Source organism: Crinia signifera, chromosome 6 (genome assembly GCF_055691185.1).
Source record: "Crinia signifera chromosome 6, ASM5569118v1, whole genome shotgun sequence".
Lineage (NCBI taxonomy): Eukaryota > Metazoa > Chordata > Amphibia > Anura > Myobatrachidae > Crinia > Crinia signifera.
Window position 1 is genome coordinate 50,287,794 of NC_139222.1, and position 16,995 is coordinate 50,304,788.

The window sequence follows — 16,995 nt, forward strand, 5'->3', positions numbered from 1 at the left end:
ACCAAACAAAGAAATGGCACTTTGTTTGATGAAAGGGAAACACAATATATTTATTTTAGCAATAGTTATAAATGTTGATGAATTACATCAATAACATACACATAAACATACATAAAATAAAAAGTGAATAATTAAGAAGTGGATGTACCACTATAGCAAGGACCTAGACCATAAATGCTCCATAATGGTATGTATGTATATATATATTTCTCTATCTATCTATCTATCTATCTATCTATCTATCTATCTATCTATCTATCTATCTATCTATCTATCTATCCATCCATCCATACATGCATATACACACACACACATACATAGGGGGAAATTTACTAAGAATACGAATACGAAATTTCGTATTCTTAATACGAATGAATACGACTGCATACAGCTATTTCACTCTGTTTCACGCTCTGATGGCGTATCCATTCGTATTAACGGGCGCTAATACGAATTCGTACAGGCAGTCTGCACGGATCAGTCAGATCCGTGCAGACTGCATTGTGTAAAAAAAAATAGAAAAATAAATAAATAAAACGGCGTGGGGTCCCCCCCCCACAGCCGTAACCAGCACCAGGCTGAAAGAGCCAGGGCTGGTAATAAAAAATCAGGAAACCCGGCAAATAGGGGTTCCCCGATTTTTTTAAAACTGGCCCCAGGCTCCAGGCCGCAGGCTCCAATCCCAAAATACAGGGGACAAAATGACTAGGGGTTCCCCCCGTATTTTAAGAACCAGCCCCAGGCCCAACCAGAGCATTAACCCTACCGACCAGCCAGCCTGGCCAGGGGTCCTGGGGGAGTGTGGAACCCCCCCCCCCCCAATAAAGGCCCCCCCCCCCCCCCCTCCAGGACTTACCAGACCAGGCTGAAGACTGGTGCTGTCCCCGGTGACCCTGGGGTGTGGTCACCGGGCTGATTCCAGTGTAGAAAATAGAATAAAGTATTGTTTAATACTGTGGAACTTTGAGTCTGAGCAAGCCTCCCCCGCATGCTGGGACTTGGAGAACCACAAGTCCCAGCATGCGGGGCATTAAAGGGCCCGCTGGCACTTGTAGTTCCATAGTATTAAAAATAGTCAAAAAAACACACACTGACACATGAAAAATAAAACTTTAATACATCCAAAGCCCTTTCATACTGATACTTACCTATCTTACTATACTTACCTGTAGGTAGGTCCCCCACACTCTCACATGCCAAACTCTGACACCATAGTGCCCATTACACATTAGACCACACATGGTAATGCCCCATAATTATGCCACACGCCTTAATGCCCATTACACCACACACCGGAATTCATATTGCATATTATGCCACATAATTGGCGCTTACCTACATGCTGGTTGTCAGGAGGTACATGCTCTTTGCCACGAGGGATGACTTGATGTCAGGCAGAGTTAAATGCTCGTTGCTTCAAGGTATTATATACTTGTTGCCAGGGGGGATGAAATGTTCATTGCCACTGGGGATGGGGAATACATGCTTGATGCCAGGGGTAGTTAAATGCTGGTTGCCATGGGGGATTACATCCTTTCAGCGAGTGCATCCTGGGCAGAGCAGTGCACTTGCTGTCCCCATTAGAGCTGGACAGAGTGGTGTAATGGGAATATAGTTGCGCAGAGCGGTGGGCAACCCAGCGGCTCAGGTCAGGGGCTATTTCAAATGTCACACCGGCTTGCCAGCACACAGTCCAGCAGCCAATTTAGGAGCCACCACTGCCTGATAGGTTGCCGCCAGTTTCAATTGGCTTGCGAGCCAGCGGGACATTTGAAATAACCTCTGATACAGCCACGGCAACAGCAGGACAGCTGTACGCCCCCGCCATCTCTTCCATAGTAGGTACCAGCAGCCGCAGACCTTCTCCCACTGCTGTTCCTGGAAGCCGGGGCAGTCAGTGACATCAATCGAGTCCCGGCAATAATGAAAGCGGGGGTGTTCTGCTGCAGCTGCAAAGCAAAGTTACAGCCCACAGTATAACTAATGATGCTGCGGGACCTTTCTTTACACTGCAGTAAAATGCTGGAAATGACAGGGGCATGCACGGGCGAATGGCAGGGCAGCAGCTGAGTGTGTGACCACACCACGGCCTTCAGAGGAGCCGTGGAGACTGGTCACCTCACCTGGCTGCAGACGCATCAGAGGAGGGAGCAGAGCAGGCAGTAGCTAATTTGCTGTGTGCGCTGCCACCATCCAGTGGATGGTGCCCAGCTGTGAGGGTTGTGGACGTGGCCAGCTGGGGGAGCGGACACGGTACTTGTTTCCTAGCACGACGCTTGTCATATGCCATCGCATACCACTACTTAAGGTATGCGATGGGATGCGATGGGACCCGATTTTAGGGTTTTAAGAGCTGCACTGTACAATTTCAATATCGCATCGCATCGCATGCCATTACAATGGCATGCGATGCGATGCGATCAGACCCGATTTTTAATTGTATAGCCACGCGTCCTCCGACCTTTTCATACCCCCACTATCCACGTCGGCATGGAGTTGAATTTAGATAGTGTGGTGAGCGCAACGAGCCACCGAGCCCGAAGCGTGGCGAGCGCAGCGGAATACATGTGAAGTAATCAGCGTCCGCTCACCACGCTTCGGGCTCGGTGGCTCACTGCGCTCACCACACTATCTAAAATCAACTCCACGCCGACGTGGATAGTGGGGGTATGAAAAGGTCGGAGGATGCGTAGTGGGGGTGGCTTTAACAATGGGGGTGCATTTAACATAGTAATCACCCATCAGGGTGGCTGTAAAATAAAAAATCGGGTCTGGGGGTGCATTTAACATATTAATCACCCATCAGGGTGGCTGTACAATTAAAAATCGGGTCTGATCGCATCGCATGCGATCGGGTCGCATGCGATGCGATCAGATCGATACGATGGCATAAGATAAAAATCGTGGGCATGGTGCTAGGAAACAAGTACCTCTGACAATGATGGAGGGAGTGTGGTGCAGGTTTTGGGTGTGACCCTGATGAAGGCGCACCCCCTGCTTGATGCCGCTGGTCCTAGCCTGGGAGAGGTCAGGAATGAGTTACTAAAGCTGCTTTCTGTTACTGATGGAACTGGAAAATCTGAGTGGCAGAGAGAAGGTGCACGCTGGCCTTGAAGGTGACAAGCACCAAAGGGGTGCTGGAGCTAGGAAACAAATCTCCCAGAGCAACAGTGAGCCACCTGCGTCCCACAGACCCAAAGCCAATCAGGACGATTCGCTTGGTGTTGGCCCCAAATTTAAAATGCTGCTGTCCAGGCTCATGAGGTTGCAGTATCCCCTTAAAGATGGAACTGCGCAACAGTTCACTGGGGTGGGAAGGGGACTATGTAAAAACCGGACCCGGACAAGACTCCGGACCACCGGACAGGACATCAAAATCTGCAGTCCGGAGCTTGTAGGGTCTGGTCCGGGGGGTGTCCTGTTCGGGGGGGTGTCTTGTCCGGGGGGTCTCTGTGATAGCTATCACCAGGGACATGGGGGAGGGGAGATTACAGCCTCCCCCTGTGGTCCGGACCGTCCGGTTTTTGCTACATGCCCGGACCATACAGGGAGACTTTATTCTACCCGTCCTCCTCTACCTGGTGACAGGTGTGACAGGCAGCCCCCCCGGACAGGACACCCCCCGGACCGGACGCTACAAGCTCCAAACTGCAGAGTTTGATGTCTGGTCCGGCAGTCCGGGGGTTTTGTCCTGGTCCGGGTTTTACCCATACCCGGTGGGAAGAGCTCATTGCTATGTCACTTCGCACACATACACACACACCTTGTTCCCCTCAGTCCCTACACCAGTACACACAAATAGCCTGCTCCCCTTAATCCCTACACAATACACAAAGATTGTTCCACTCAGTCCCTGCACACAAGCATTACCTTTTGCTCCAGAGACCGCAGGAGCCAGCAATAGGAAGGACCAATGGCCAAGGACCAGGCTGGCTGCTGCTGCACTCAGTCTCAGACTAGCAGTAAAGTTGGGGGCGTGGCCTAATCACGGACCCGTGGCCACGCCCCTTTAAACCACAAGAACACTAAACAAACAGCGTCTGGCTGCAGGAGGAGGCCAGGAGCAGCAGGCTCCGCAATCCGGCTGTGTAACCGTAACCTGACAACCTGCTGAGTGCTGACAACAGAGGTGTGTGGCTCGAGTCTACAATAATGATGCTGCCCGCACGACCAGGTCCAGTACTCTGCAGGCTGTCAGACATATGCTGATACGCTACACCCGCGAGTGGGTGGAGCCATGTCTATTTTCGGCCTCACCTTTGTCCGGCCTCCCGGGAAACTTCCCGGTGACTTACATGGCCAATCCGCCCCTGGAAGGGGGATATATAGCCTTTGAGTAAAAAGAAATATAAAAATATATGATACAGCCAGTACAGGCTATGGCGAGGGAGCCAGTGACAGGGACTATAGAGAGGTAGGGCAGGGGGAGCAGAGGCGGTCCTGCAGCGATGCATAACCCACAGCAGAGAGTGCCGGCACCGGGAAGGGTGATCCCTGGAGCGGACAAGGGCCTGTGCAGTGCTGTGAGCTGCTGACCTGTAAGGAGCGGAGGCTGCGCAGCTGTGTGTGACCAGGAACCGCGCTGCCCCCACTAGTAGCTGCCAACCACAGGAGGAGCCCCAAACCCAGAGAGAACAGAATGATGTTGTTGTGTGCTGCCGAGGTGTCCTACATAGTGCCTGCCCGTGGAGGAGCTGAGAGATTAAAGACTAGAACCTCAAGGAAGAAGGTGCTGAGGGGGTAAATTACCTAGGAGCACACCCAGCCGGAGGATTCCCCCGGGGTTGCTCCGAAGAAGATAGAGGACGCAGCAAGTGGAGACCAAGGCGCGCAGGCACCGCGGAGGACACCCTCTCTCGAGGAACCAGAAGTGTGGAGGACACGCAAAGGACCCCTAGCTGGAGAGACCTGTAGAAGCCCCCTCAGTGGTGCGGAGCTGCCCTGTGAGATGCCTGCCCGAAAGTGAGCTTTGAACACGATGCAACATCAAGGACAAGAGCCACTCAGAGGACAGGGGACAGCCCAGCGGAGGAGAGGACAGAGGAAGATCCCCAGCCTGATAGGAGCCGGGGGTGGACGCAGAGGCCGACCCAGAACAGCACGACAGGCGGAGCCGAGGACGACCCAGCACCTCCTGCTGCAGGTCAGGAGCCGAAGACACAACTAGCAGAGAAGTAACTGTCACTGATTTACAGAAGAGGAACTATCTGGGATAATTAAAAAGTTCTGTAACACAATGCAGTAACTGTAATTGAAGGGGATCTATACCTACCTAGCAGAGGAGCAGCCACAGTCATTACACCGCACTTGCAAACTTCATGTTACAGTGGTTTGTTGCGATGCGCAGCATCCCGGGTGTGCTGTGGTGCGAGTCCAAAAGGAGTTGTGGGTGAGACAGAGAAGCGCTACAGGTGGCGGGGAGTACCACCTTATCCCGGGTGCTTGTGCCCCTCCTTCCTGATATTGCCACATAGTCCTTACGCTGCCATCTCTGCCCATGGCATTCCTCCGCCCCACGAGGCTGCCCCATAGAATTCCACTGCCCATAGTATTCCTTCCCTTCCTCCGCCCCTAGCATTATGCTGCCCACTCTGCCCCCTAGCATTCCACTGCCCACACTTAGGTCGACAGTCATTAGGTCAACACCGTTGGGTCGACAGGTAGCAAGGTCGACATGTGTGAAGGTCAACAGGTGTCTAGGTCGACATGGGACAAGGTCGACATGGGTTTTGGTCGACAAATGCATTAGGTATACATGGGTTAGGTCGACAGTTCGACATGGGTTTTTTTCACTGTTTTTTTTTACCCAAATGTCGACCCAGTCGACATGGACGCAGTTGGAAGTCAACTGCAGCCCCTCGCATCACTTGCTTCGGGCACGGTGCCTCGCTGCGCTCGGCACACTATTTTACTCTCCCACCATGCCCTAGTGGATGGTAGGGCATGAAATGCCACCTGTCGGCACAAAAAACAGTGTAAAAACCCATATCGACCTAACCCATGTCGACCTAGACACCTGTCGACCTTCATCCATGTTGACCTTGCTGCCTGTCGACCCAACAGTGTTGACCTAATGACTGTCGACTTAACTGTGGTCGATAATACGACCGTATCCCGAGTTCATCACGGGTGGAGGGTAAGTGTTAAATGTACTCTATGATATATATATATATATATATATATATATATATATATATATGTAGTTTTGTATTTGTTATTTGATCCTGAAGACGGGGGCTGCGACCCCCCATCTCCTATGGATTAAAATTTGTCCTACCTTTTCTACAAACAATACAGTCTCTGAATGCCGCTTTCTTCGTTCATCTCTCTCTCTCTCTCTCTCTCTCTCTCTCTCTCTCTCTCTCAGAAAGAATAAGCAGCACTCACCAGTCTGTAGTTGAATGGAGGTACAACCTCCATTGGCAGACCTCTCCCACTGCCCACTCTGCCCATAGTATTCCTTCCCTTCCTCCGCCCCTAGCATTAAGCTCAGTGTTGCCGACCCTCCCGGAAGTCTCCCGAAAATCGGGTCCCCCTCCCGGCCCCCCCGGAAGGGAGGGCAACCCTCCCGGAATCTGTGGGACCCCCCTGAGCCCCCCGAATCGCGGCATGTAAATGCCGCAATCCGCGGGTCTCAGAGGAGGGGGTGGAGCTAAAATGGCACAATCGCGTCATTTTAGCCCCCCCCCCTCCATGGATATCAGTCATTTGTACTACTGTATTTCCCGTAATGGGGGCGGGGCTTAATGACATCACAGTCAAGCCCCGCCCCCCGATCGGGTAAGGAAAGTCTCCTCTCCTGGCTTCTCCCGGAGAGGAGCATTAAAAAGTCGGCAACCCTGATTAAGCTGCCCACTCTGCCCCCTAGCATTCCACTGCCCTCTCTGCCCCCTAGCATTCTGCTGCTCACTCTGCCCCATGGCATTCCGGCCCATTCTGCCCCATAGCATTCCGCTGCCCACTCTGCCCCATGGCATTCCGCTGCCTACTCTGCCCTGTAGATATTCCGCTACCTGCTCTGCCCAATAGCATTCCTCCGCCCCATAGCATTCTGCTGCCCATTCTGCCCCATAGCATTCCTCCTCCCCATAGAATTCCGCTACCCGCTCTGCCCAATAGCATTCCTCCGCCCCATAACATTCCGCTGCCCATTCTGCCCCATAGCATTCCTCCACACCATAGAATTCCACTGCCCACCCTGTCCAATAGTATTCCACTGCCCACTCTGCCCCATAGCATTCATCCACCCCATAGCATTCGACTGCCCACTCTGCCCCATAGCATTCAGCTGCCCAGTCTGCCCCATACTATTCGACTGCCCACTCTGCCCTATAGCATTGTCAACATCAAGGACACATCAAGACACATTAAGACACATTGAGGCAACATCAAGGACAAGAGCCGCGGGGAGGACAGGAGACAGCAGAGCGTAGGAGAGGACCCAGGAAGATCCCTAGCCTGGTAGGAGCCGGTGGTGGAACTTGCATAGGCCAACCCAGAACAGCACGACAGGTGGAGCCGAGGATGACCCAGCACCTCCTGCTGCAGGAGCTGAGGACACAAAACAAAGCCTCACCTGCTGTGGAGCGAGTCCAGAAGGAGTTGTGATGCAGAAGCGCTACAGGTGGCAGTGAGTACCCCCTTATCCCGGGTGCTTGTGCCCCTCCTTCTTGATATTGCCCCATAGTCCTTACGCTGCCCACTCTGCCCATGGCATTCCGCTGTCCACTCTGCCCCATAGCATTCCTCCGCCTCATAGCATTCTGCTGCCCACTCTGCCCATAGTATTCCTTCCCCCCATAGCATTTCTCCGCCCCCTAGCATTATGCTGTCCACTCTGCCACATAGCATTCCGCTGCCGACTCTGCCCCATGGCATTCTGCTGGCGACTGCCCCATGGCATTCTGCTGCCCACTCTGCCCTGTAGACCTTTCGCTACCCGCTCTGCCCCATAGCATTCAGCTGCCCAGTCTGCCCCATACTATACAACTGCCCACTCTGCCCCAAAGCATTCCTCCGCCCCATAGCATTCAGCTGCCCACTCTGCCCATTGCATTCCCTACCCCCATAGTATTCCTCCACCCCATAACATACCGCTGTCCACTCTGCCACATGGCATTCCGCTGCCGACTCTGCCCCATGGCATTCTGCTGCCGACTCTGCCCCATGGCATTCCGCTGCCCTCTCTGCCCTGTAGATCTTCCGCTACCTGCTCTGCCCCATAGCATTCAGCTGCCCCATACTATACAACTGCCCACTCTGCCCCATAGCATTCCTCCGCCCAATAGCATTCCGCTGCCCATTCTGCCCCATAGCATTCCTACGCCCACTCTGCCCCATAGCATTCCTCCACCCCATAGCATTGTTAGTGTTCCTTCTAGGAACCGGGGCAGGCAGTGAGCCGCTGCAAGGGGGGCATCGTCAAGGGGGCGGACCGGGCCCGCCGTCGTCACTGTTCTGGGTGGTCCCGTGCCGCCTAGGTCACAAAAGGGGCGTGCCCGGGCCGCGTCGTGACGAAAAGGGGCGGGCCCGGCTGCCGTCGTCAGGAATAGGGGCGGGCCCGGCCAGCATTGTCATTGAAGGGGGCAGGCCCGGCCGCACCAAAGGCTCTCCGCTGCCGGGGAAGCTCCGGGCACCGCTATATACTGCGGTGCCGGGCTTCCCCGATATTCATGCCCAAACCAGCGTTGGGCCAGGCAAAATACACTTGGACCATATGCTAGTGTCACCCGTCTCTTGATTTCAGGTGGTAAATTTGTGGCCTAGGACTTGTTAACCCTTGCAAAACTACAGCTACTTATTCAAAATGAGACATGTCTCATATCTATGTGCCCATTTTGCCCATGTACTTCATGCCCAAGTCAGCGTTGGGCCAGACCAAAAACACTTTGGTCATCTGTAGGTCACACCCCTCTGTTGATTTCAGGTGTAAATTTTGTGGCCCAAAACTTGTTAACTCTTGCAAAACCGTAGTTAATTCAAAATGATAAAATGGTCCGGGTGCCCACTTTGGCCCAAACCAGCGTTGGGCCAGGCAAAATACACTTGGGTCACATATGTAGGTGATACCCCTCTGCTGATTTCAGGTGTCAAATTTGTAGCCCAAGACTCGTTAACCCTTGAAAAACTGCAGCTACTTATTCAAAATCGTTAAATATGGTGCATGTGCCCACTTTGCCAGCATATTTCGTGCCCAATTTGCCAGCATATTTCATGCACAAATTAATGTTGGGGCATACACACAGGACATACACATACCATACTTAGACACAGGCCATACATACACACATGCCATACACACACACACACACACACACACACACAGGGCCTACACGTACACATACCATACATACACACAAGGCATAGATATACACATACTATACATACACACACGGAGGGCATACACGCATACATATCATACATACAAACACAGAGGGTATACATGCATACATCCCATACATACACACATAGACACAGGGCATACACGCTCACATCCCATACACACAGACAGAACATAAATGCACACATACTGTACCATACACACACACACACACACATGGCATACAAAGACACATACCATACATAGACACAGGGCATACAAGCACACATACCATATATACACACAGGACATACATGCACACATACCATATATACACACAGGGCATACGCACACATATACCATACATACACACGTAGCATAAAAACACACTATGTTTATAAAAACACATGAGCAATAAACATTAAGAAAATAAGCCTCACAAGCAGGGCCGTCTTAACATTAGGAAGGGCCCCTGGGCAACCTAGTTCACTGGACCCCCCCCCCAAATTAGTTTGCCCAGGAGCCCACAGTCACCTCCCCAACCCTCACCTCTCTGGCTCCGTGCGGCAGCCAGTCAGCTTCCGGCGGCCGGGGATCCGATCATCTTCGCTGGGGGATCCGGGCAGCGGGATCAGGGCAGCGGCGGTAGCTAGGAGCCTGCCCTGAAGTGGCAAAGCGCTATTAACTGGCGGGGCGGGAAGCGCTGTTGCATTTGAAAAGACTGGCCAGACGCTGATTGGCTGAATTCAGCCAATCAGCGTTCGGCCAGTCTTTTCAAATGCAGCAGCGCTTACCGCCCCACCGGCAAATAGCGCTAATGGGAAAGTTGGTGGCCGGGTGGCGGGGATCCGACCATCCTCGCTGGGGAAGGGGATCAGGGCGGCGGTGGCGGTAGCTAGGAGCCCGAAGCGGCGAAGCACTATTTGTCGGCGGGGGCGGGAAGCGCTGTTGAATTTGAAAAGACTGGCCGGATGCTGATTGGCTGAATTCAGCCAATCAGCATTCAGCCAGTCATTTTAAATGCAGCAGCGCTTCTCGCCCCCCCTGCCGGCAAATAGCGCTTCGCCGCTTCGGGCTCCTAGCTACCGCCACCGATGCCCTGATCCCCCTGCCGGATCACCCAGTGAGGGTGATCAGAACCCCGGCACACGGACCCCCGAAATTAAATTCACTGCTAGCTAGGAGGTGAAGCGCTATTTGCCGGCGGGGTGGGAAGCGCTGTTGCCTTTTCAAAGACTGGCCGGATGCTGATTTTCTGAATTCAGCCAATCAGCGTCCGGCCAGTCTATTCAAATGCAACAGCGCTTCCCGCCCCGCCGGCAAATAGAGCTTCGCCGAATCAGGCTTCTAGCTACCGCCACCGCCCTGATCCCCCTGCCCGGATCCCCCAGCGAGGGTGAGCGGATTCCCGGACCCCGGCCACCATCTTTCCCATTGGGCTGGGCCGGGGGCCCCTAGGTCCTAGGGCCCCCGGGCAACTGCCCATCGTGCCCAATGGGAAAGACGGCACTGCTCACAAGAAGCAATCATAGATTATTCCCCAATCCCCACACCCCCACTGCGGCAGTGCTACCAAGACATCACAGTGCTCACTGGGCCAGCATACAGTGATGTATTATGTTCTTACACTCCTCACCACACTGCCTATTCCCCTTCTGCTGGCACCAACAACAAAGCACACATACCTGGGGAGTCAGCCTCACCAGCACAGAAGCAGCTCCATCTCACAGCCCTGTGAGGTGTAGAGAGAGAGGAGCTGCCTGAAAGCCGAGGAACTGTGCGCTGCAGCGCCACCTATCTGCAGCTCTACAACATTACATCCAAAACTGTCTCCATGTTTTCCCCACAGCTCCGCTCTATATAAAAAAAAAATGTCAGCTGGCTTGAATGAACAGGGGCCCTTTCAGAGAGGGGGGACTGGGGATACATACCCCCTCCCCCCCAATCCGGCCCACCAAAGTCGTTCGGTGTCAGGGATTGGAAATTCGCAGAAATGTGCAAAACCCGACCATCAGGACTGGTTCCGAATTCGAGGCCTGATTCAGTACCGCTCACTAAGCAGTGGTCAGTTAGTGAGTGGCATAACTCGCGCCCCCTGCCACCGAATCCTGTCGGTAACATGCGAGGGGATGTACGTGAACATTTCCCCTCACATGCGGCCATCAAATGATTTCTCTCCTCTTAAGAAATAAACTGAGTTTCTTTTCCGTCAGAGTCCACCAAAGAGAGGGTGGGCGCTGACATCATGTGGCGTCAGCCGCCGGCCATCGACCCACCTGCGTTCCAAGGGAATGGGCAGCGTTTTCCTGGAGACGCTTATAAAATGCTCCGGCCTTTTCCTGTACCCTCCCCTACCCGTGCAAGCACCTCACCTTTGACAGGTGTCGAAAGCGTTCGCACAGAGGCCCTGCACATGTGTATAATTGGACATAAGCATCCTCAGAGCAGCACCATCGGTCCCCGGCGCGTATACACTGGGGGCGATCACTCCTGAATCACCCCCTCAGATCGATACGAGCTATCCACTATCAGCCTCCAACTGCGCTGTTTTAGGACTTCATGACAATAAACTTCCTGTCATCCGGCAGTCTAGTAATCTCTGAGGTGTATGAGGAGTCTAGTTACAGACCTGTACGTCTGATCCTCTTTCTGCACCAGGACAGCTCCTCTAAATCAGGGCAGACTTCTCCACAGAGACTGGCAAATCTCTGAACTTCCTCTGCCCTCTGGCACCTACCCAGTGGCGCAAGTAGAATTGATTTATCAGTACTCTAAGCGAGTGCGCCAAAAGTGGGCGTGGCCATGTGTCATGATGGGGCGTGGTCATATGAAACTAAACGAGTGTTTACAGGACAAAAGGGGTATGGCCACATTATGACACATGCCGTAATGCCCATTTCACATTATGCCCCACAAGGTAATGCCTATTACACATAATATCCCACACCGTAAATTTCACTTCACATTATGAGTAAATGGGGGAGGAGGTTGTCATTCGCACAAGACAAGGATATTGGTCGGACCACTAAATATGTCCACGATTTATATTTCTGATTTTTTAGGAACAGGTGTGTGCTACCTAAGGACACAACATGTATAGAAGACAGAGAAGAAAAAAGAATGTCCTTTTTGTTGGTGCACCTCTAATTAATAAACCTTAAAAATTAACCTTTATTATTGTCTTTATTAAAAGGCTGCGAAAAATGAATTAAAAAACATACATAGACATATACAGTTGGGGTACACACATAAAACAAGGTGGCGGGCAGGGATTGCTCTTTATTGCGTTAATTCAAAATATGTTTATGAAGTGTTTAACAGTGTATAGAGGAGCCGATCCAAGTAGTGAATTGGATTTGCAAATAAAAATACCAATCTCTTCTTTCTGCCTGGATCAAGGTCTCAACTCATCTGGTCTGAGTCATCATATCTCAGTAGTCACATTTACCACTGTACAATTTGTAGGTGTGGTGGAGAAAAAGAGAGAGGGGATGTACCTGTCTGTGACACCTTATATAAGGGGGGGTGCACACTGGTAAACCAACCCTCTTATCCAAGTGGGGGAATCACTCTCTTAGTATCGCTAATATCCTGGCATGGTCTTCACAAGTCTAACAAGGGTTTACATCCTTGTTGCCCAAGGCGGGGGGATTACATGCTTGTTGCTCAGGGGGCTCCCTCCAACCATGTCGGCTCATGCCCCTCCTGGGCCCCTGACCCCAGGCTGCGCAATGCAGCAGGCTTCTCTAACCCCTCCTGCGGCTCTCGGCCATTTCAAATATGGTGCCGATACATGAGCCAATCAGAATTCGTGAACAGGCAGACATCAACATGGCTGCTTCCACGCGAGCTCTGATTGGCACCGGAGCTGCACTATATTTGAAATGGCCAAGAGCCGCTGAAGGGGTGAGGAAAGCCTGCGGCGCTGCGCTCCACTCTTCTAGTCTCTCAGTGGCAGCGGCAGAGGCGCTGGAGGGGTGGGGGAACTTGTGGTGCTGCTCTACTCTCTCCTTCACCTCTCATCGACAGCACCTACCCGAGGGGTGGGAGAAGTGCAGCAGGGAATGCAGGGTGATACGGTGTATCAGCAACATATTTCTTAAAGGTGCGCCGTACAACTCCGTACCCCCCCCCTTACTTGCACCACTGCACCTACAGTACTCCAGCCAGTCCCTGCACTCTTGTCAGCGTCATTTAGGTAGCCATCCTGACTGGCCAGGACATTGCAGGATGCTTCTGAACTACCTTTGTGAGTCCAGGGCTGCAGCCAGTTATATCACTACTGCTCGTGCCAATTGTTCTTCACTGCACAGGTGTGATCGGGTTACAGAACATACAGCCTCATGGCTGCAAATGGTTCCCCTGTCACATCTCCCCTGCTCCTAGAACACACAGTGTAAAAGTGTACGAGGAAGCCAATGTACCAGTCCTCACTGAAGAAACGCATCCCCATGACAATACAGTATATCAGGGTTGCCGACTTTAAGATTCTCCTCTCCGGGAGAAGCACGGAGAGGAGAGATTCAGCAGCCACTCAGGGGGCGGGGCTTGCGAGTGACATCACTAAGTCCTGCCCCCATGCTGTTAAAGCAGCTAATTCACGGATCTCCATGGAGGGGGCGGGGCTAAAATGACGCGATTGTGTCATTTTAGCTCCGCCCCCTCCTCTGAGACCCGAGGATTGCTGCATTTTAATGCCGCGATCCGGGGGTCAGCGGGGGTCCCCCCTGAATCCGGGAGGGTTGCCCACCCTTCCGGAGGGCGGGGAGGGGGACAAGATTTTCGGGAGACTCCCGGAAATTCCGGGAGGGTCTGCAACCCTGCAGTATATCCCCACCCCATAAGTCACAGTTAGGATGGTGCTTGCTGAGGAATCTGCAATTCATTTGCTGTGTGCCACCCAGAGCTTTAGAGATGAGGAAACAAAGCTTAATTGTTGTCTCATGGGACCACAAAACCTTATCTCGCATTGGGCCAGATGTATCAAGCTTCAAAAATGTGATAACATGGGGAGTGGTAAAGAGCCAGCCAATCACCTCCAACCTGTCATTTTTCAAACCCAGCCTGTTACATGGCAGGTAGGAGCTGATTGGCTGGCTGTTTATCACTCTCTGTTTTATCCCGTTTGAAGATTGATACATCTGGCCCGTTGTAGCTGAGTCACTTTGATGCTTTCTGGCAAATCCAGATGTGCTTTGATGCAGTCTCTCTAATAATGGCTTCTTTCTAGCCACCCTCCCATACAGGACAGTTGTGTGCAGAGCTTTTCATATTGCTGACTGGTGCTTTCTCACTCGCACCTGAGGCACTGAGCTCTGTAGGTCCTCCTATAATAATAGTCGGCTACCCTGTGGGTCCCTCACTAGTCTCCTGGCTCTACCGCTGACTTGTGATGGGCGGCTTGGTCTAGGCAGCACCTGGGCAGCAGGACATAGCTTCCATTTCACCACTGATCCTACAGTGGGACATCAGAGCACTTGGCCTTTATTATTGGCTATTATCTTGTAGCCTTTTCCTGCCTTGGGCATGTCTATAACTTTATCTGTTAGGTGAATAAAATGCTCCTTGGTCTCCAGTCTCACAGCTTTCCTTCACATTCTCCACCTGACCAATGTGATTTCAATGAAAGGGAGTTTGTCCATACATATTATTAAGGTACTTGTTTCCTAGCACGGCGCCCGTCGTGGGTGATCACATACCTTAAGTTAAGGTAACTTAGGGTATGCGATGGACGCGACCGACGTGATATTTGGCTATTTTTAGCCTTTATTGCCGGCAAAGAGAAAATCGCGTTGATTGCGTCCATCGCATGGCGTTATAATGGCACGCGTTCGACCGACGCGATCAACGTGATATTACATAGGGAGCAATGTTAAATTAGCCGGCTATCACAAAATCACGTTGATCGCGTCCATCGCATGCCATTATAATGGCATGCGATGCGACCGACGCGATTTTACATAGGGAACAATGTTAAATGGGCCAATGATCCAGATTTTTGATTGTATAGGCACCCTAATGGGTAATGTGTATGTTAAATGCCCCCCCATTGTTAATGGGAACCCACGATTAACGCCAACCCGAAGCGTGGAGAGCATAGCGAGCCTGCAAGGGGAGGCGGTACGCGTCCTACGACCTGTTCATACCCCGCGAGGGGACGCGTAATACCTGTGAAGTAATGCGCGTCCGCTAGCCACGCTTTGGGCTCGGTGGATCGCTGCGCTCGCCACACTGTATAAAGTCAACTCCACGCCGACGTGGATAGTGGGGGTATGAAAAGGTCGGAGGACGCGTACCGCCGCCCCTCGCGTGCTCGCTATGCTCGCCACGCTTCGGGTTGGGGTTGATCGTGGGGTGCCGTTAACAATAGAGGGGCATTTCACCCATGAGGGTGGGTATACAATGAAAATTGGAGTCTGGGGGGCATTTTACATTGGGGCCAATGTAAAATCGGGTCTCAGGGACCATTTTACATTGGTTCCAATGTAAAAAATCGCGTTGATCGCGTCGATCACATCGCATGCAATTTGGTTGCATGCGATGCGATCGACACAATTTTTGGGATCCCGATGGATGCAATTAAAATTGCTGGCACCCTGCTAGGAAACAAGTACCATTATTAAAATGAATATTGTATTATATCAGATAACAATCTCCTGTTTATATTGGAACAGGGTTATTTATACTCAAAGGTCATACATATGATAAACTCATTATTGTATAAGTCTATCAAAAATCTACGCAATAAGAATAATTGTAACCTACAATCAACAGCAACAACATCAGCAGCAACTGGTTTAGGTAAGCAGAGCAAACCCAAGCCTACACGGCTTATTCTGGCAGGGTGATGGCTTGGCGCAGTAAGGGGTCACAGCAACATTCTGTGGCTTCTGATTTATATTCTGTTCCCCAGTGGCACCAGGTTGTCTTTATAGGTGCCGGATGACTGAGCGGCAGTCAGGATTCCGACAGTAATTACATCGACGTCGGAATCCCGACTGCTAAACCCCTGACAGACGGGCAGCGGCTATTCTCCCTCGTGAGGGTTACTGTGTAACATCCATTTGCAGGCCCTGCGAGGGAATAGACCTTGCGAATGGGTGGTGGCCGGGCCACCATTTGCAAGACCGGGTTTGGTGGGCTCGCAAGGCTGTGAATTTGCAGCCTTGTGAATCAACCAGAATAACCCCTTTATCTGTAGTGTTATGTGGTGTGCGTCTACAGGGCCTCCAAATCCAATGTTTCTGCAGTCACAAAACACCAGTCAGAGTACAAATAATTATTTATATTTTGGGGATTTATATGCAGACAAGATATATATATATATATTTTACTTCAGACCCAAAGAACAGGGTAAGAGGAAGGGGATAACAGTGCAAGGAGAGTAGCAAGGGAAATATAAATACAAATTGGGAAATTTAATAAAAACAAATATTAAAAATGCTTTGAGCTCATAGGTCCAGCTAAAATGGCAGTTTAACCCTTCCAATACTATAGGCCTGGACCTCCAGCCATGGAAGGGTTAAAATGATACAATGCGATAGTGTCTTATTAACTGTAAGAAAACCATACTTACAGGATTGTAACATTAAGAGCAGAAATGACGTCAGAAAGACCGATCGGGGGTCTGGTATCTGGGTCCGTAATAATAAAGTCACCACTTCATCTGTTTGCAC